Source organism: Pan troglodytes, chromosome 1 (assembly GCF_028858775.2).
Source record: "Pan troglodytes isolate AG18354 chromosome 1, NHGRI_mPanTro3-v2.0_pri, whole genome shotgun sequence".
Lineage (NCBI taxonomy): Eukaryota > Metazoa > Chordata > Mammalia > Primates > Hominidae > Pan > Pan troglodytes.
Genome location: NC_072398.2, coordinates 104259083 through 104277833, shown reverse-complemented (window position 1 = coordinate 104277833; position 18751 = coordinate 104259083).

The window sequence follows — 18751 nt, the reverse complement described above, 5'->3', positions numbered from 1 at the left end:
TGAGAGCTCTCCAAATGTCCACTTGCAGACACTACGAAAAGAATGTTTCAGAACTGCTCTGTGAAAAGCTATGTGAAACTCTGTGAGTTGAACACAAAGATCACAGAGAAGTTTCAGAGAATGCTTCTGTTTAGTTTTTATGTGAAGATATAACCATTTGCGAAGAAGTCTTCACATTGGTCCTATCCACTTGCAGATTCCACAAAAAGAGAGTTTCAAAACTGCTCTATCCATAGGAGTGTTCAACTCTGTGAGTTGAATGCGTTCATCACAGCGAAGTTTCTGAGAAGGCTTCTGTCTAGATTTTATGTGAAGAAATACCCGTTTCAAATGAAGGCCACAGAGTGGTCCAAATATCCACTTGCAGATCCTACAAAAAGAGTGTTTCAAACCTGAACTATCAACGGAAGTTTCAACTCTGGGATTTGAATGCAAACATCACAAAGGAGTTTCTGAGAATGCTTCTGTTTAGTTAGGTGCAGTTATCCCGTTTCCAACGAAATCCTAGAGAGTTCCAAATATCCACTTGCAGATTCTCCAAAATGTGTGTTTCAAACCTACTCCATCCAAAGGAATCTTCAGCTGTGTGAGCTAAACTCAATCATCACCAAGTATTTTCTGAGAATGCTTCCCTCTAGTTTTTATATGAAGCTATTCCCTTTACTATCATAGGCCTCAAAGAGGTGCAGTTATCCACTTGCAGTTTCTACAAAAAGAGTGTTTCAAACCGGAACTATCAAAGAAAGGTTCTACACTGTGAGTTGAATGCAAACATCACGAAGGATGTTCTGAGAATGCTTCTGTTTAGTTCTGTGCGGTTTATACCTTTTCCAACGAAATCCTCAGAGAGGTCCAAATATCCACTTGCAGATTCCACAGAAAGAGTGTTTGGAGACTGCTGTTAGAAAGGGAACCTTCAGCTCTGTGAGTTGAATGCAATCATCACAAAGAACTTTCTGACAATGCTTCTCCCTAGTTTTTAGGTGACGATAATTCGTTTTCCACCACATGGCTGAGAGCTCTCCAAATGTTCACTGGCAGACACTACGAAAAGAATGTTTCAGAACTGCTCTATGAAAAGCAATGTGAAACTCTGTGAGTGGAATACAAACATCACAGGGAAGTTTCAGAGAATGCTTCTGTTTAGTTTTTATGTGAAGATATACCCATTTGGGAAGAAGTCTTCATATTGGTCCTATCCACTTGCAGATTCCACAAAAAGAGAATTTCAAAACTCCTCTATCCATAGGAGTGTTCAACTCTGTGAGTTGAATGCGTTCATCACAGCGAAGTTTCTGAGAAGTCTTCTGTCTAGATTTTATGTGAAGAGGTACCCGTTTCAAACGAAGGCCACAGAGTGGTCCAAATATCCACTTGCAGATCCTACAAAAAGAGTGTTTCAAACCTGAACTATCAACGGAAGGTTCAACTCTGGGATTTGAATGCAAACATCATGAAGGAGTTTCTGAGAATGCTTCTGTTTAGTTAGGTGCAGTTATCCCGTTTCCAACGAAATCCTCACAGAGGTCCAAATATCCACTTGCAGATTCTCCAAAATGTGTGTTTCAAACCTGCTCCATCCAAAGGAATGTTCAGCTCTGTGAGTCAAACTCAATCATCACAAAGTATTTTCTGAGAATGCTTCCCTCCTGTTTTTATATGAAGCTATTCCCTTTACTATCACAGGCCTCAAAGAGGTGCAGTTATCCACTTGCGGTTTCTACAAAAAGAGTGTTTCAAACCTGAACTATGAAAGAAAGTTTCAACACTGTGAGTTGAATGCAAACATCAGGAAGAAAGTTCTGAGAATGCTTCTGTTTAGTTCTGTGCGGTTTATCCCGTTTCCAACGAAATCCTCAGAGAGGTGCAAGTATCCACTTGCAGTTTCTACAGAAAGAGTCTTTCAAACCTGAACTATCAAAGAAAGGATCAACACTGTGAGTTGAATGCAAATATCAGGAGGAAAGTTCTGAGAATGCTTCTGTTTAGTTCTGTGTGGTTTATCCCGTTTCCAACGAAATCCTCAGAGAGGTCCAAATATACACTTGCAGATTCCACAGAAAGAGCGTTTGGAAACTGCTGTTAGAAAGGGAACCTTCAGCTCTGTGAGTTGAATGCAATCATCACAAAGAAGTTTCTGACAATGCTTCTCTAGTTTTTAGGTGACGATAATTTGTTTTCCACCACAGGCCTGAGAGCTCTCCAAATGTCCACTTGCAGACACTACGAAAAGAATGTTTCAGAACTGCTCTATGAAAAGCAATGTGAAACTCTGTGAGTTGAACACAAACATCACAGAGAAGTTTCAGAGAATGCTTCTGTTTAGTTTTTATGTGAAGATATTCCGATTTACCAAGAAGTCTTCACATTGGTCCTATCCACTTGCAGATTCCACAAAAAGAGAGTTTCAAAACTGCTCTATCCATAGGAGTGTTCAACTCTGTGAGTTGAATGCGTTCATCACAGCGAAGTTTCTGAGAAGGCTTCTGTCTAGATTTTATGTGAAGAAATACCCGTTTCAAACGAAGGCCACAGAGTGGTCCAAATATCCACTTGCAGATCCTACAAAAAGAGTGTTTCAAACCTGAACTATCAGCGGAAGGTTCAACTCTGGGATTTGAATGCTAACATCACAAAGGAGTTTCTGAGAATGCTTCTGTTTAGTTAGGTGCAGTTATCCCGTTTCCAACGAAATCCTAGAGAGTTCCAAATATCCACTTGCAGATTCTCCAAAATGTGTGTTTCAAACCTGCTCCATCCAAAGGAATGTTCAGCTCTGTGAGTTAAACTCAATCATCACAAAGTATTTTCTGAGAATGCTTCCCTCTAGTTTTTATACGAAGCTATTCCCTTTACTATCATAGGCCTCAAAGAGGTGCAGTTATCCACTTGCAGTTTCTACAAAAAGAGTGTTTCAAACCTGAACTATCAAAGAAAGGTTCAACACTGTGAGTTGAATGCAAACATCACGAAGGATGTTCTGAGAATGCTTCTGTTCAGTTCTGTGCGGTTTATCCCGTTTCCAACGAAATACTCAGAGAGGTGCAAGTATCCAATTGCAGTTTCTAGAAAGAGTCTTTCAAACCTGAACTATCAAAGAAAGGTTCAACACTGTGAGTTGAATGCAAATATCAGGAGGAAAGTTCTGAGAATGCTTCTGTTTATTTCTGTGCGGTTTATCCTGTTTCCAACGAAATCCTCAGAGAGGTCCAAATATCCACCTGCAGATTCCACAGAAAGAGTGTTTGGAAACTGCTGTTAGAAAGGGAACTTTCAGCTCTGTGAGTTGAATGCAATCATCACAAAGGAGTTTCTGACAATGCTTCTCTCTAGTTTTTAGGTGACGATAATTCGTTTTCCACAACAGGCCTGAGAGCTCTCCAAATGTCCACTTGCAGACACTACGAAAAGAATGTTTCAGAACTGCTCTATGAAAAGCAACGTGAAACTCTGTGAGTTGAACACAAACATCACAGAGAAGTTTCAGAGAATGCTTCTGTTTAGTTTTTATGTGAAGATATACCCATTTGTGAAGAAGTCTTCACATTGGTCCTATCCACTTGCAGATTCCACAAAAAGAGAGTTTCAAAACTGCTCTATCCATAGGAGTGTTCAACTCTGTGACTTGAATGCGTTCATCACAGCGAAGTTTCTGAGAAGGCTTCGGTCTAGATTTTATATGAAGAAATACCCGTTTCAAACGAAGGCCACAGAGTGGTCCAAATATCCACTTGCAGATCCTACAAAAAGAGTGTTTCAAACCTGAACTATCAACGGAAGGTTCAACTCTGGGATTTGAATGCAAACATCACAAAGAAGTTTCTGAGAATGCTTCTGTTTAGTTAGGTGCTGTTATCCGGTTTCCAACGAAATCCTCAGAGAGGTCCAAATATCCAATTGCAGATTCTTCAAAAAGTGTATTTCAAACCTGCTCCATCCAAAGGAATGTTCAGCTCTGTGAGTTAAACTCAATCATCACAAACTATTTTCTGAGAATGCTTCCCTCTAGTTTTTATATGAAGCTATTCCGTATACTATCATAGGCCTCCAGGAGGTGCAGTTATCCACTTGCAGTTTCTAGAAAAAGAGTGTTTCAAAGCTGAACTATCAAAGAAAGGTTCAACACTGTGAATTGAATGCAAAGATCACGAAGAAAGTTCTGAGAATGCTTCTGTTCAGTTCTGTGCGGTTTATCACGTTTCCAACGAAATCCTCAGAGAGGTGCAATTATCCACTTGAATTCTCTAGAAAAATAGTGTTTCAAACCTGAACTATCAAAGAAAGGTTCAACACTGTGAGTTGAATGCAAACATCAGGAAGAAAGTTCTGAGAATGCTTCTGTTTAGTTATGTGGGGTTTATACCATTTCCAACGAAATCCTCAGAGAGGTCCAAATATCCAATTGCAGATTCTTCAAAAAGTGTATTTCAAACCTGCTCCATCCAAAGGAATTTTCAGCTCTGTGAGTTAAACTCAATCATCACAAAGTATTTTCTGAGAATGCTTCCCTCTAGTTTTTATATGAAGCTATTCCCTTTACTATCATAGGCCTCAAAGAGGTGCAGTTATCCCCTTGCAGTTTCTACAAAAAGAGTGTTTCAAACCTGAACTATCAAGGAAAGGTGCAACACTGTGAGTTGAATGCAAACATCACGAAGAAAGTTCTGAGAATGCTTCTGTTTAGTTCTGTGCGGTTTATCCCGTTTCCAACGAAATCCTCAGAGATGTCCAAATATCCACTTGCAGATTCCACACAAAGAGTTTTTGGAAACTGCTGTTAGAAAGGGAAACTTCAGCTCTGTGAGTTGAATGTAATCATCACAAAGAAGTTTCTGACAATGCTTCTCTCTAGTTTTTAGGTGACGATAATTCGTTTTCCACCACAGTCCTGAGAACTCTCCAAATGTCCACTTGCAGACACTACGAAAAGAATATTTCAGAACTGCTCTATGAAAAGCAATGTGAAACTCTGTGAGTTGAACACAAACATCACAGAGAAGTTTCAGAGAATGCTTCTGTTTAGTTTTTATGTGAAGATATACCGATTTGCCAAGAAGTCTTCACATTGGTCCTATCCACTTGCAGATTCCACAAAAAGAGAGTTTCACAACTGCTCTATCCATAGGAGTGTTCAAATCTGTGAGATGAATGCGTTCATCACAGCGAAGTTTCTGAGAAGGCTTCTGTCTAGATTTTCTGTGAAGATATACCCGTTTCAAACGAAGGCCACAGAGTGGTCCAAATATCCACTTGCAGATCCTACAAAAAGAGTGTTTCAAACCTGAACTATCAACGGAAGGTTCAACTCTGGGATGTGAATGCAAACATCACAAAGGAGTTTCTGAGAATGCTTCTGTTCAGTTAGGTGCAGTTACCACGTTTCCATCGAAATCCTCAGAGAGGTCCAAATATCCACTTGCAGATTCTCCAAAATGTGTGTTTCAAACCTGCTCCAACCGAAGGAATGTTCAGCTCTGTGAGTTAAACTCAATCATCACAAAGTATTTTCTGAGAATGCTTCCCTCTAGTTTTTATACGAAGCTATTCCCTTTACTATCATAGGCCTCAAAGAGGTGCAGTTATCCACTTGCATTTTCTACAAAAAGAGTGTTTCAAACCTGAACTATCAAAGAAAGGTTCAACACTGTGAGTTGAATGCAAACATCACGAAGGATATTCTGAGAATGCTTCTGTTCAGTTCTGTGCGGTTTATCCCGTTTCCAACGAAATCCTCAGAGAGGTGCAAGTATCCACTTGCAGTTTCTAGAAAAAGAGTCTTTCAAACCTGAACTATCAACGGAAGGTTCAACTCTGGGATTTGAATGCAAACATCACAAAGGAGTTTCTGAGAATGCTTCTGTTTAGTTAGGTGCAGGTATCCCGTTTCCAACGATATCCTCAGAGAGGTCCAAATATCCACTTGCAGATTCTCCAAAAAGTGTGTTTCAAACCTACTCCATCCAAAGGAATGTTCAGCTCTGTGAGTTAAACTCAATCATCACAAAGTATTTTCTGAGAATGCTTCCCTCCAGTTTTTATATGAAGCTATTCCCTTTACTATCATAGGCCTCAAAGAGGTGCAGTTATCCACTTGCAGTTTCTACAAAAAGAGTGTTTCAAACCTGAACTATCAAAGAAAGTTTCAACACTGTGAGTTGAATTCAAACATCAGGAAGAAAGTTCTGAGAATGCTTCTGCTTAGTTCTGTGCGGTTTATCCCGTTTCCAACGAAATCCTCAGAGAGGTCCAAATATCCAATTGCAGATTCCACAGAAAGAGTGTTTGGAAACTGCTGTTAGAAAGGGAACCTTCAGCTCTTTGAGTTGAATGCAATCATCACAAAGAAGTTTCTGACAATGCTTCTCTCTAGTTTTTAAGTGATGATAATTCGTTTTCCACCACAGGCCTGAGAGCTCTCCAAATGTCCACTTGCAGACTCTACGAAAAGAATGTTTCAGAACTGCTCTATGAAAAGCTATGTGAAATTCTGTGAGTTGAACACAAACATCACAGAGAAGTTTCAGAGAATGCTTCTGTTTAGTTTTTATGTGAAGATATACCCATTTGCGAAGAAGTCTTCACATTGGTCCTATCCACTTGCAGATTCCACAAAAAGAGAATTTCAAAACTGCTCTATCCATAGGAGTGTTCAACTCTGTGAGTTGAATGCGTTCATCACAGCGAAGTTTCTGAGAAGGCTTCTCTCTAGATTTTATGTGAAGAAATACCCGTTTCAAACGAAGGCCACAGAGTGGTCCAAATATCCACTTGCAGATCCTATAAAAAGAGTGTTTCAAACCTGAACTACCAACGGAAGGTTCAACTCTGGGATTTGAATGCAAACATCACAAAGGAGTTTCTGAGAATGCTTCTGTTTAGTTAGGTGCAGTTATCCCGTTTCCAACGAAATCCTAGAGTGGTCCAAATATCCACTTGCAGATTCTCCAAAATGTGTGTTTCAAACCTGCTCCATCCGAAGGAATGTTCAGCTCTGTGAGTTAAACTCAATCATCACAAAGTATTTTCTGAGAATGCTTCCCTCTAGTTTTTATATGAAGCTATTACCTTTACTATCATAGGCCTCAAAGAGGTGCAGTTAACCACTTGCAGTTTCTACAAAAAGATTGTTTCAAACCTGAACTATCAAAGAAAGGTTCAACACTGAGAGTTGAATGCAAACATCACGAAAACAGCTCTGAGAATGCTTGTGTTCAGTTCTGTGCGGTTTATCCCTTTCCAAATAAATCGTCAGAGAGGTGCAGGTATCCACTTGCAGTTTCTACAAAAAGAGTGTTTCAAACCTGAACTATCAAAGAAAGGTTCAACACTGAGAGTTGAATGCAAATATCAGGAGGAAAGTTCTGAGAATGCTTCTGTTTAGTTCTGTGCGGTTTATCCCGTTTCCAACGAAATCCTCAGAGAGGTCCAAATATCCACTTGCAGATTCCACAGAAAGAGTGTTTGGAAACTGCTGTTACAAAGGGAACCTTCAGCTCTGTGAGTTGAATGCAATCATCACAAAGATGTTTCTGACAATGCTTCTCTAGTTTTTAGGTGACGATAATTCGTTTTCCACGACAGGCCTGAGAGCTCTCCAAATGTCCACTTGCAGACACTACGAAAAGAATGTTTCAGAACTGCTCTATGAAAAGCAATGTGAAACTCTGTGAGTTGAACACAAACATCACAGAGAAGTTTCAGACAATGATTCTGTTTAGTTTTTATGTGAAGATATACCCATTTGCGAAGAAGTCTTCACATTGGTCCTATCCACTTGCAGATTCCACAAAAAGAGAGTTTCAAAACTGCTCTATCCATAGGAGTGTTCAACTCTGTGAGTTGAATGCGTTCATCACAGCGAAGTTTCTGAGAAGGCTTCTGTCTAGAGTTTCTGTGAAGATATACCCGTTTCAAACGAAGGCCACAGAGTGGTCCAAATATCCACTTGCAGATCCTGCAAAAAGAGTGTTTCAAACCTGAACTATCAACGGAAGGTTCAACTCTGGGATTTGAATGCAAACATCACAAAGAAGTTTCTGAGAATGCTTCTGTTTAGTTAGGTGCAGTTATCCCGTTTCCAACGAAATCCTCAGAGAGGTCCAAATATCCACTTGCAGATTCTCCAAAAAGTGTGTTTCAAACCTGCTCCATCCAAAGGAATGTTCAGCTCTGTGAGTTAAACTCAACCATCACAAAGTATTTTCTGAGAAAGCTTTCCTCCAGTTTTTATATGAAGCTATTCCCTTTACTATCACAGGCCTCAAAGAGGTGCAGTTATCCACTTGCAGTTTCTACAAAAAGAGTGTTTCAAACCTGAACTTTCAAAGAAAGTTTCAACACTGTGGGTTAAATGCAAACATCACGAAGAAAGTTCTGAGAATGCTTCTGTTCAGTTCTGTGCGGTTTATCCCGTTTCCAACGAAATCCTCAGAGAGTTGCAAGTATCCCCTTGCAGTTTCTAGAAAAAGAGTGTTTCAAACCTGAACTATCAAAGAAAGGTTCAACACTGTGAGTTGAATGCAAACATCACGAAAACAGCTCTGAGAATGCTTCTGTTCAGTTCTGTGCGGTTTATCCCGTTTCCAACTAAATCCTAAGAGAGGTGCAAGTATCCACTTGCAGTTTCTAGAAAAAGAGTGTTTCAAACCTGAACTATCAAAGAAAGGTTCAACACTGTGAGTTGAATGCAAATATCAGGAGGAAAGTTCTGAGAATGGTTCTGTTTAGTTCTGTGCGGTTTATCCCGTTTCCAAAGAAATCCTCAGAGAGGTCCAAATATCCACTTGCAGATTCCACAGAAAGAGCGTTTGGAAACTGCTGTTAGAACGGGAAACTTCAGCTCTGTGAGTTGAATGCAATCATCACAAAGAAGTTTCTGACAATGCTTCTCTAGTTTTTAGGTGACGATAATTTGTTTTCCACCACAGGCCTGAGAGCTCTCCAAATGTCCACTTGCAGACACTACGAAAAGAATGTTTCAGAACTGCTCTATGAAAAGCAATGTGAAACTCTGTGAGTTGAACACAATCATCACAGAGAAGTTTCAGAGAATGACTCTGTTTAGTTTTTATGTGAAGATATACCCATTTGCGAAGATATACCGATTTGCGAAGAAGTCTTCACATTGGTCCTATCCGCTTGCAGATTCCACAAAAAGAGAGTTTCAAAACTGCTCTATCCATAGGAGTGTTCAACTCTGTGAGTTGAATGCGTTCATCACAGCGAAGTTTCTGAGAAGGCTTCTGTCTAGAGTTTCTGTGAAGATATACCCGTTTCAAACGAAGGCCAAAGAGTGGTCCAAATATCCACTTGCAGATCCTACAAAAAGAGTGTTTCAAACCTGAACTATCAACGGAAGGTTCAACTCTGGGATTTGAATGCAAACATCAGAAAGTTGTTTCTGAGAATGCTTCTGTTTAGTTAGGTGCAGTTATCCCGTTTCCAACGAAATCCTCAGACAGGTCCAAATATACACTTGCAGATTCTCCAAAAAGTTTGTTTAAAACCTCCTCCATCCAAAGGAATGTTCAGCTCTGTGAGTTAAACTCAATCATCACAAAGTATTTTCTGAGAATGCTTCCCTCTAGTTTTTATATGAAGCTATTCCCTTTACTATCATAGGCCTCAAAGAGGTGCAGTTAACCACTTGCAGTTTCTACAAAAAGAGTGTTTCAAACCTGAACTATCAAAGAAAGGTTCAACACTGTGAGTTGAATGCAATCATCACGAAGGATGTTCTGAGAATGCTTCTGTTTAGTTCTGTGCGGTTTATACCGTTTCCAACGAAATCCTCAGAGAGGTCCAAATATCCACTTGCAGATTCCACAGAAAGAGTGTTTGGAAACTGCTGTTAGAAAGGGAACCTTCAGCTCTGTGAGTTGAATGCAATCATCACAAAGAAGTTTCTGTTCATGTCCTTCGCCCACTTTTTGATGGGGTTGTTTGTTTTTTTCTTGTAAATTTGTTTGAGTTCACTGTAGATTCTGGATATTAGCCCTTTGTCAGATGAGTTAGGTTCCAAAAATTTTCTCCCATGTTGTAGGTTGCCTATTCACTCTGATGGTAGTTTCTTTTGCTGTGCAGATGCTCTTTAGTTTAATTAGATCCCATTTGTCAATTTTGGCTTTTGTTGCCATTGCTTTTGGTGTTTTGGACATGAAGTCCTTGCCCACGCCTATGTCCTGAATGGTAATGCCTACGTTTTCTTCTAGGGTTTTTATGGTTTTAGGTCTAACGTTTAAATCTTTAATCCATCTTGAATGGATTTTTTATAAGGTGTAAGGAAGGGATCCAGTTTCAGCTTTCTACATATGGCTAGCCAGTTTTCCCAGCACCATTTATTAAATAGGGAATCCTTTCCCCATTGCTTGTTTTTCGCATGTTAGTCAAAGATCAGTTAGTTGTAGGTAAGCGGCGTTATTTCTGAGGGCTCTGTTCTGTTCCATTGATCTATATTTCTGTTTTGGTACCAGTACCATGCTGTTTTGGTTACTGTAGCCTTGTAGTATAGTTTGAAGTCAGGTAGTGTGATGCCTCCAGCTTTGTTCTTTTGGCTTAGGATTGACTTGGCGATGCGGGCTCTCTTTTGGTTCCATATGAACTTTAAAGTAGTTTTTTCCAATTCTGTGAAGAAAGTCATTGGAAGCTTGATGGGGATGGCATTGAATCTGTAAATTACCTTGGGCAGTATGGCCATTTTCACAGGCAATTCTCAAAAGAAGACATTTATGCAGCCAAAAAACACATGAAAAAATGCTCATCATCACTGGCCATCAGAGAAATGCAAATCAAAACCACTATGAGATATCATCTCACACCAGTTAGAATGTCAATCATTAAAAAGTCAGGAAACAACAGGTGCTGGAGAGGATGTGGAGAAATAGGAACACTTTTACACTGTTGGTGGGACTGTAAACTAGTTCAACCATTGTGGAAGTCAGTGTGGCGATTCCTCAGGGATCTAGAACTAGAAATACCATTTGACCCAGCCATCCCATTACTGGGTATATACCCAAATGCCTATAAATCATGCTGCTATAAAGACACTTGCACACGTATGTTTATTGCGGCATTATTCACAATAGCAAAGACTTGGAACCAACCCAAATGTCCAACAATGATAGACTGGATTAAGAAAATGTGGCATATATACACCATGGAATACTATGCAGCCATAAAAAATGATGAGTTCATATCCTTTGTAGGGACATGGATGAAATTGGAAACCATCATTCTCAGTAAACTATTGCAAGAACAAAAAACCAAACACCGCATATTCTCACTCATAGGTGGGAATTGAACAATGAGATCACATGGACACAGGAAGGGGAATATCATACTCTGGGGACTGTGGTGGGGAGGGGGGAGGGGGGAGTGATAGCATTGGGAGATATACCTAATGCTAGATGACGAGTTAGTGGGTGCAGCGCACCAGCATGGCACATGTATACATATGTAAATAACCTGCACAATGTGCACATGTACCCTAAAACTTAAAGTATAATTAAAAAAAAAAAAAAGAAGTTTCTGACTATGCTTCTCTCTAGTTTTTAGGTGACGATAATTCGTTTTCCACCACAGGCCTGAGAGCTCTCCAAATGTCCACTTGCAGACACTACGAAAAGAATGTTTCAGAACTGCTCTATGAAAAGCTATGTGAAACTCTGTGAGTTGAACACAAACATCATAGAGAAGTTTCAGAGAATGCTTCTGTTTAGTTTCTATGTGAGGATATACCCATTTGCGAAGAAGTCTTCACATTGGTCCAATCCACTTGCAGATTCCACAAAAAGAGAGTTTCAAAACTGCTCTATCCATAGGAGTGTTCAACTCTGTGAGTTGAATGCGTTCATCACAGCGAAGTTTCTGAGAAGGCTTCTGTCTAGATTTTCTGTGAAGATATACCCGTTTCAAACGAAGGCCACAGAGTGGTCCAAATATCCACTTGCAGATCCTACAAAAAGAGTGTTTCAAACCTGAACTATCAACGGAAGGTTCAACTCTGGGATTTGAATGCAAACATCACAAAGAAGTTTCAGAGAATGCTTCTGTTTAGTTAGGTGCAGTTATACCGTTTCCAACGAAATCCTCAGAGAGGTCCAAATATCCACTTGCAGATTCTCCAAAAAGTGTGTTTCAAACCTGCCCCATCCAAAGGAATGTTCAGCTCTGTGAGTTAAACTCAATCATCACAAAGTATTTTCTGAGAATGCTTCCCTGCAGTTTTTATATGAAGCTATTCCCTTTACTATCATAGGCCTCAAAGAGGTGCAGTTATCCACTTGCAGTTTCTACAAAAAGAGTGTTTCAAACCTCAACTATCAAAGAAAGGTTCAACACTGTGAGTTGAATGCAGACATCACGAAGAAAGTTCTGAGAATGCTTCTGTTCAGTTCTGTGCGGTTCACACCGTTTCCAACGAAATCCTCAGAGAGGTGCAAGTATCCACTTGCAGTTTCTAGAAAAAGAGTGTTTCAAACCTGAACTATCAAAGAAAGGTTCAACACAGTGAGTTGAATGCAAATATCAGGAGGAAAGTTCTGAGAATGCTTCTGTTTAGTTCTGTGCGGTTTATCCCGTTTCCAACGAAATCCTCAGATAGGTCCAAATATCCACTTGCAGATTCCACAGAAAGAGTGTTTGGAAACTGCTGTTAGAAAGGGAACCTTCAGCTCTGTGAGTTGAATGCAATCATCACAAAGAAGTTTCTGACAATGCTTCTCTCTAGTTTTTAGGTGACGATAATTCGTTTTCCACCACAGGCCTGAGAGCTCTCCAAATGTCCACTTGCAGACACTACGAAAAGAATGTTTCAGAACTGCTCTATGAAAAGCAATGTGAAAGTCTGTGAGTTGAACACAAAGATCACAGAGAAGATTCAGAGAGTGCTTCTGTTTAGTTTTTATGTGAAGATATACCCATTTGTGAAGAAGTCTTCACATTGGTCCTATCCACTTGCAGATTCCACAAAAAGAGAGTTTCAAAACTGCTCTATCCATAGGAGTGTTCAACTCTGTGAGTTGAATGCGTTCATCACAGCGAAGTTTCTGAGAAGGCTTCTGTCTAGATTTTATGTGAAGATATACCCGTTTCAAACGAAGGCCACAGAGTGGTCCAAATATCCACTTGCAGATCCTGCAAAAAGAGTGTTTCAAACCTGAACTATCAACGGAAGGTTCAAATCTGGGATTTGAATGCAAACATCACAAAGAAGTTTCTGAGAACGCTTCTGTTTATTTGGGTGCAGTTATCCCGTTTCCAACGAAATCCTCAGAGAGGTCCAAATATCCAATTGCAGATTCTACAAAAAGTGTGTTTCAAACCTGCTCCATCCAAAGGAATGTTCAGCTCCGTAGGTTAAACTCAATCATCCCAAAGTATTTTCTGAGAATGCTTCCCTCTAGTTTTTATATGAAGGTATTCCCTTTACTATCATAGGCCTCAAAGAGGTCCAGTTATCCACTTGCAGTTTCTACAAAAAGAGTGTTTCGAAACTGAACTATCAAAGAAAGGTGTAACACTGTGAGTTGAATGCAAACATCACGAAGAAATATCTGAGAATGCTTCTGTTCAGTTCTGTGCGGTTTATACCGTTTCCAACGAAATCCTCAGAGAGGTGCAAGTATCCACTTGCTGTTTCTACAAAAAGAGTGTTTCAAACCTGAACTATCAAAGAAAGGTTCAACACTGTGAGTTGAATTCAAACATCAGGAAGAAAGTTCTGAGAGTGCTTCTGTTTAGTTCTGTGCGGTTTATCCCGTTTCCAACGAAATCCTCAGAGAGGTCCAAATATCCAATTGCAGATTCCACAGAAAGAGTGTTTGGAAACTGCTGTTAGAAAGAGAAACTTCAGCTCTTTGAGTTGAATGCAATCATCACAAAGAAGTTTCTGACAATGCTTCTCTCTAGTTTTTAGGTGACGATAATTTGTTTTCCACCACAGGCCTGAGAGCTCTCCAAATGTCCACTTGCAGACACTATGAAAAGAATGTTTCAGAACTGCTCTATGAAAAGCAATGTGAAATTCTGTGACTTGAGCACAAGGATCACAGAGAAGTTTCAGAGAATGCTTCTGTTTAGTTTTTATGTGAAGATATACCCATTTGTGAAGAAGTCTTCACATTGGTCCTATCCACTTGCAGATTCCACAAAAAGAGAGTTTCAAAACTGCTCTATCTATAGGAGTGTTCAACTCTGTGAGTTGAATGCGTTCATCACAGCGAAGTTTCTGAGAAGTCTTCTGTCTAGATTTTCTGTGAAGAAATACCCGTTTCAAACGAAGGCCACAGAGTGGTCCAAATATCCACTTGCAGATCCTACAAAAAGAGTGTTTCAACCTGAACTATCAAGGGAAGTTTCAACTCTGGGATGTGAAAGCAAACATCACAAAGGAGTTTCTGAGAATGCTTCTGTTTAGTTAGGTGCAGGTATCCCGTTTCCAACGAAATCCTCAGAGAGGTCCAAATATCCACCTGCAGATTCTCCAAAAGGTGTGTTTCAAACCTGCTCCATCCAAAGGAATGTTCAGCTCTGTGAGTTAAACTCAATCATCACAAAGTATTTTCTGAGAATGCTTCCCTCTAGTTGTTATATGAAGCTATTCCCTTTACTATCATAGGCCTCAAAGAGGTGCAGTTATCCACTTGCAGTGTCTACAAAAAGAGTGTTTCAAACCTTAACTATGAAAGAAAGGTTCAACACTGTGAGTTGAATGCAAACATCACGAAGGATGTTCTGAGAATGCTTCTGTTTAGTTCTGTGCGCTTTATCCCGTTTCCAACGAAATCCTCAGAGAGGTCCAAATATCCACTTGCAGATTCCACAGAAAGAGTGTTTGGAAACTGCTGTTAGAAAGGGAACCTTCAGCTCTGTGAGTTGAATGCAATCATCACAAAGAAGTTTCTGACAATGCTTCTCTCTAGTTTTTAGGTGACGATAATTCGTTTTCCACCACAGGCCTGAGAGCTCTCCAAATCTCCACTTGCAGACACTACGAAAATAATGTTTCAGAACTGCTCTATGAAAAGCTATGTGAAACTCTGTGAGTTGAACACAAACATCACAGAGAAGTTTCAGAGAATGCTTCTGTTTAGTTTTTATGTGAAGATATACCCATTTGCGAGGAAGTCTTCACATTGGTCCTATCCACTTGCAGATTCCACAAAAAGAGAGTTTCAAAACTGCTCTATCCATAGGAGTGTCCAACTCTGTGAGTTGAATGCGTTCATCAAAGAGAAGTTTCTCAGAAGGCTTCTGTGTAGATTTTCTCTGAAGATATACCCGTTTCAAACGAAGGCCCCAGAGTGGTCCAAATATCCACTTGCAGATCCTACAAAAAGAGTGTTTCAAACCTGAACTATCAACGGAAGTTTAAAATCTGGGATTTGAATGCAAACATCACAAAGAAGTTTCTGAGAATGCTTCTGTTTAGTTAGCTGCACTTAGCCCGTTTCCAACGAAATCCTCAGAGAGGTCCAAATATCCACTTGCAGATTCTCCAAAATGTGTGTTTCAAACCTGCTCCATCCAAAGGAATGTTCAGCTCGGTGAGTTAAACTCATTCATCACAAAGTATTTTCTGAGAATGCTTCCCTACAGTTTTTATATGAAGCTATACCCTTTACTATCATAGGCCTCCAAGAGGTGCAGTTATCCACTTGCAGTTTCTAGAAAAAGAGTGTTTCAAACCTGAACTATCAAGGAAAGGTTCAACACTGTGAGTTGAATGCAAACATGAGGAAGAAAGTTCTGAGAATGCTTCTGTTTAGATCTGTGCAGTTTATCCCTTTTCCAACGAAACCCTCAGAGAGGTCCAAATATCCACGTGCAGATTCCGCAGAAAGAGTGTTTGGAAACTGCTGTTAGAAAGGGAACCTTCAGCACTGTGAGTTGAATGCAATCATCACAAAGAAGTTTCTGACAATGCTTCTCTCTAGTTTTTAGGTGACGATAATTCGTTTTCCACCACAGGCCTGAGAGCTCTCCAAATGTCCACTTGCAGACACTACGAAAAGAATGTTTCAGAACTGCTCTATGAAAAGCAATGTGAAAGTCTGTGAGTTGAACACAAAGATCACAGAGAAGATTCAGAGAGTGCTTCTGTTTAGTTTTTATGTGAAGATATACCCATTTGTGAAGAAGTCTTCACATTGGTCCTATCCACTTGCAGATTCCACAAAAAGAGAGTTTCAAAACTGCTCTATCCATAGGAGTGTTCAACTCTGTGAGTTGAATGCGTTCATCACAGCGAAGTTTCTGAGAAGGCTTCTGTCTAGATTTTCTGCGAAGATATACCCGTTTCAAACGAAGGCCACAGAGTGGTCCAAATATCCACTTGCAGATCCTGCAAAAAGAGAGTTTCAAACCTGAACTATCAACGGAAGTTTCAACTCTGGGATTTGAATGCAAACATCACAAAGAAGTTTCTGAGAATGCTTCTGTTTATTTAGGTGCAGTTATCCCGTTTCCAACGAAATCCTCAGAGAGGTCCAAATATCCAATTGCAGATTCTACAAAAAGTGTGTGTCAAACCTGCTCCATGCAAAGGAATGTTCAGCTCCGTAGGTTAAACTCAATCATCACAAAGTATTTTCTGAGAATGCTTCCCTCTAGTTTTTATATGAAGGTATTCCCTTTACTATCATAGGCCTCAAAGAGGTCCAGTTATCCACTTGCAGTTTCTACAAAAAGAGTGTTTCGAAACTGAACTATCAAAGAAAGGTGTAACACTGTGAGTTGAATGCAAACATCACGAAGAAATTTCTGAGAATGCTTCTGTTCAGTTCTGTGCGGTTTATCCTGTTTCCAACGAAATCCTCAGAGAGGTGCAAGTATCCACTTGCAGTTTCTAGAAAAAGAGTGTTTCAACCCTGAACTATCAAAGAAAGGTTCAACACTGTGAGTTGAATGCAAACATCAGGAAGAAGGTTCTGAGAATGCTTCAGTTTAGTTCTGTGCAGTTTATCCCGTTTCCAACGAAATCCTCAGAGAGGTCCAAATATCGACTTGCAGATTCCACAGAAAGAGTGTTTGGAAACTGCTCTTAGAAACGGAGCCTTCAGCTCTGTGAGTTGAATGCAATCATCACAAAGAAGTTTCTGACAATGCTTCTCTCTAGTTTTTAGGTGACGATAATTCGTTTTCCACCACAGGCCTGAGAGATCTCCAAATGTCCACTTGCAGACACTACGAAAAGAATGTTTCAGAACTGCTCTATGAAAAGCTATGTGAAAATCTGTGAGTTGAATAAAAACATCACAGGGAAGTTTCAGAGAATGCTTCTGTTTAGTTTTTATGTGATGATATACCCATTTGCGAAGATGTCTTCATATTGGTCCTATCCACTTGCAGATTCCACAAAAAGAGAGTTTCAAAACTGCTCTATCCATAGGAGTGTTCAACTCTGTGAGTTGAATGCGTTCATCACAGCGAAGTTTCTGAGAAGGCTTCTGTCTTGATTTTATGTGAAGATATACCCGTTTCAAACGAAGGCCACAGATTGGTCCAAATATCCACTTGCAGATCCTACAAAAAGAGTATTTCAAACCTGAACTGTCAATGGAAGGTTCAACTCTGGGATTTGAATGCAAACATCACAAAGAAGTTTCTGAGAATGCTTCTGTTTAGTTAGGTGAAGTTATCCCGTTTCCAACGAAATCCTCAGAGAGGTCCAAATATCCACTTGCAGATTCTACAAAAGATGTGTTTCAAACCTACTCCATCCAAAGGAATGTTCAGCTCTGTGAGTTAAACTCAATCATCACAAACTATTTTCTGAGAATGCTTCCCTCCAGTTTTTATATGAAGCTATTCCCTTTACTATCATAGGCCTCAAAGAGGTGCAGTTATCCACTTGCAGTTTCTACAAAAAGAGTGTTTCAAACCTGAACTATCAAAGAAAGGTTCAACACTGTGAGTTGAATGCAAACATCACGAAGAAATTTCTGAGAATGCTTCTGTTCCGTTCTATGCGGTTTATCCCGTTTCCAACGAAATCCTCGGAGAGGTGCAAGTATCCACTTCCAGTTTCTAGAAAAAGAGTGTTTCAAACGGGAACTATCAAAGAAAGGTTCAACACTGTGAGTTGAATGCAAACATCAGGAAGAAAGTTCTGAGAATGCTTCTGTTTAGTTCTGTGCAGTTTATCCCGTTTCCAACGAAATCCTCAGAGAGGTCCAAATATCCACTTGCAGATTCCACAGAAAGAGTGTTTGGAAACTGCTGTTAGAAAGGGAACCTTCAGCTCTGTGAGTTGAACGCAATCATCACAAAGAAGTTTCTGACAATGCTTCTCTCTAGTTTTTAGGTGACGATAATTCGTTTTCCACCACAGGCCTGAGAGCTCTCCAAATGTCCACTTGCAGACACTACGAAAAGAATGTTTCAGAACTGCTCTATGAAAAGCAATGTGAAACTCTGTGAGTTGAACACAAACATCACAGAGAAGTTTCAGAGAATGCTTCTGTTTAGTTTTTATGTGATGATATACCCATTTGCGAAGATGTCTTCATATTGGTCCTATCCACTTGCAGATTCCACAAAAAGAGAGTTTCAAAACTGCTCTATCCATAGGAGTGTTCAACTCTGTGAGTTGAATGCGTTCATCACAGCGAAGTTTCTGAGAAGGCTTCTGTCTTGATTTTATGTGAAGATATACCCGTTTCAAACGAAGGCCACAGATTGGTCCAAATATCCACTTGCAGATCCTACAAAAAGAGTATTTCAAACCTGAACTGTCAATGGAAGGTTCAAC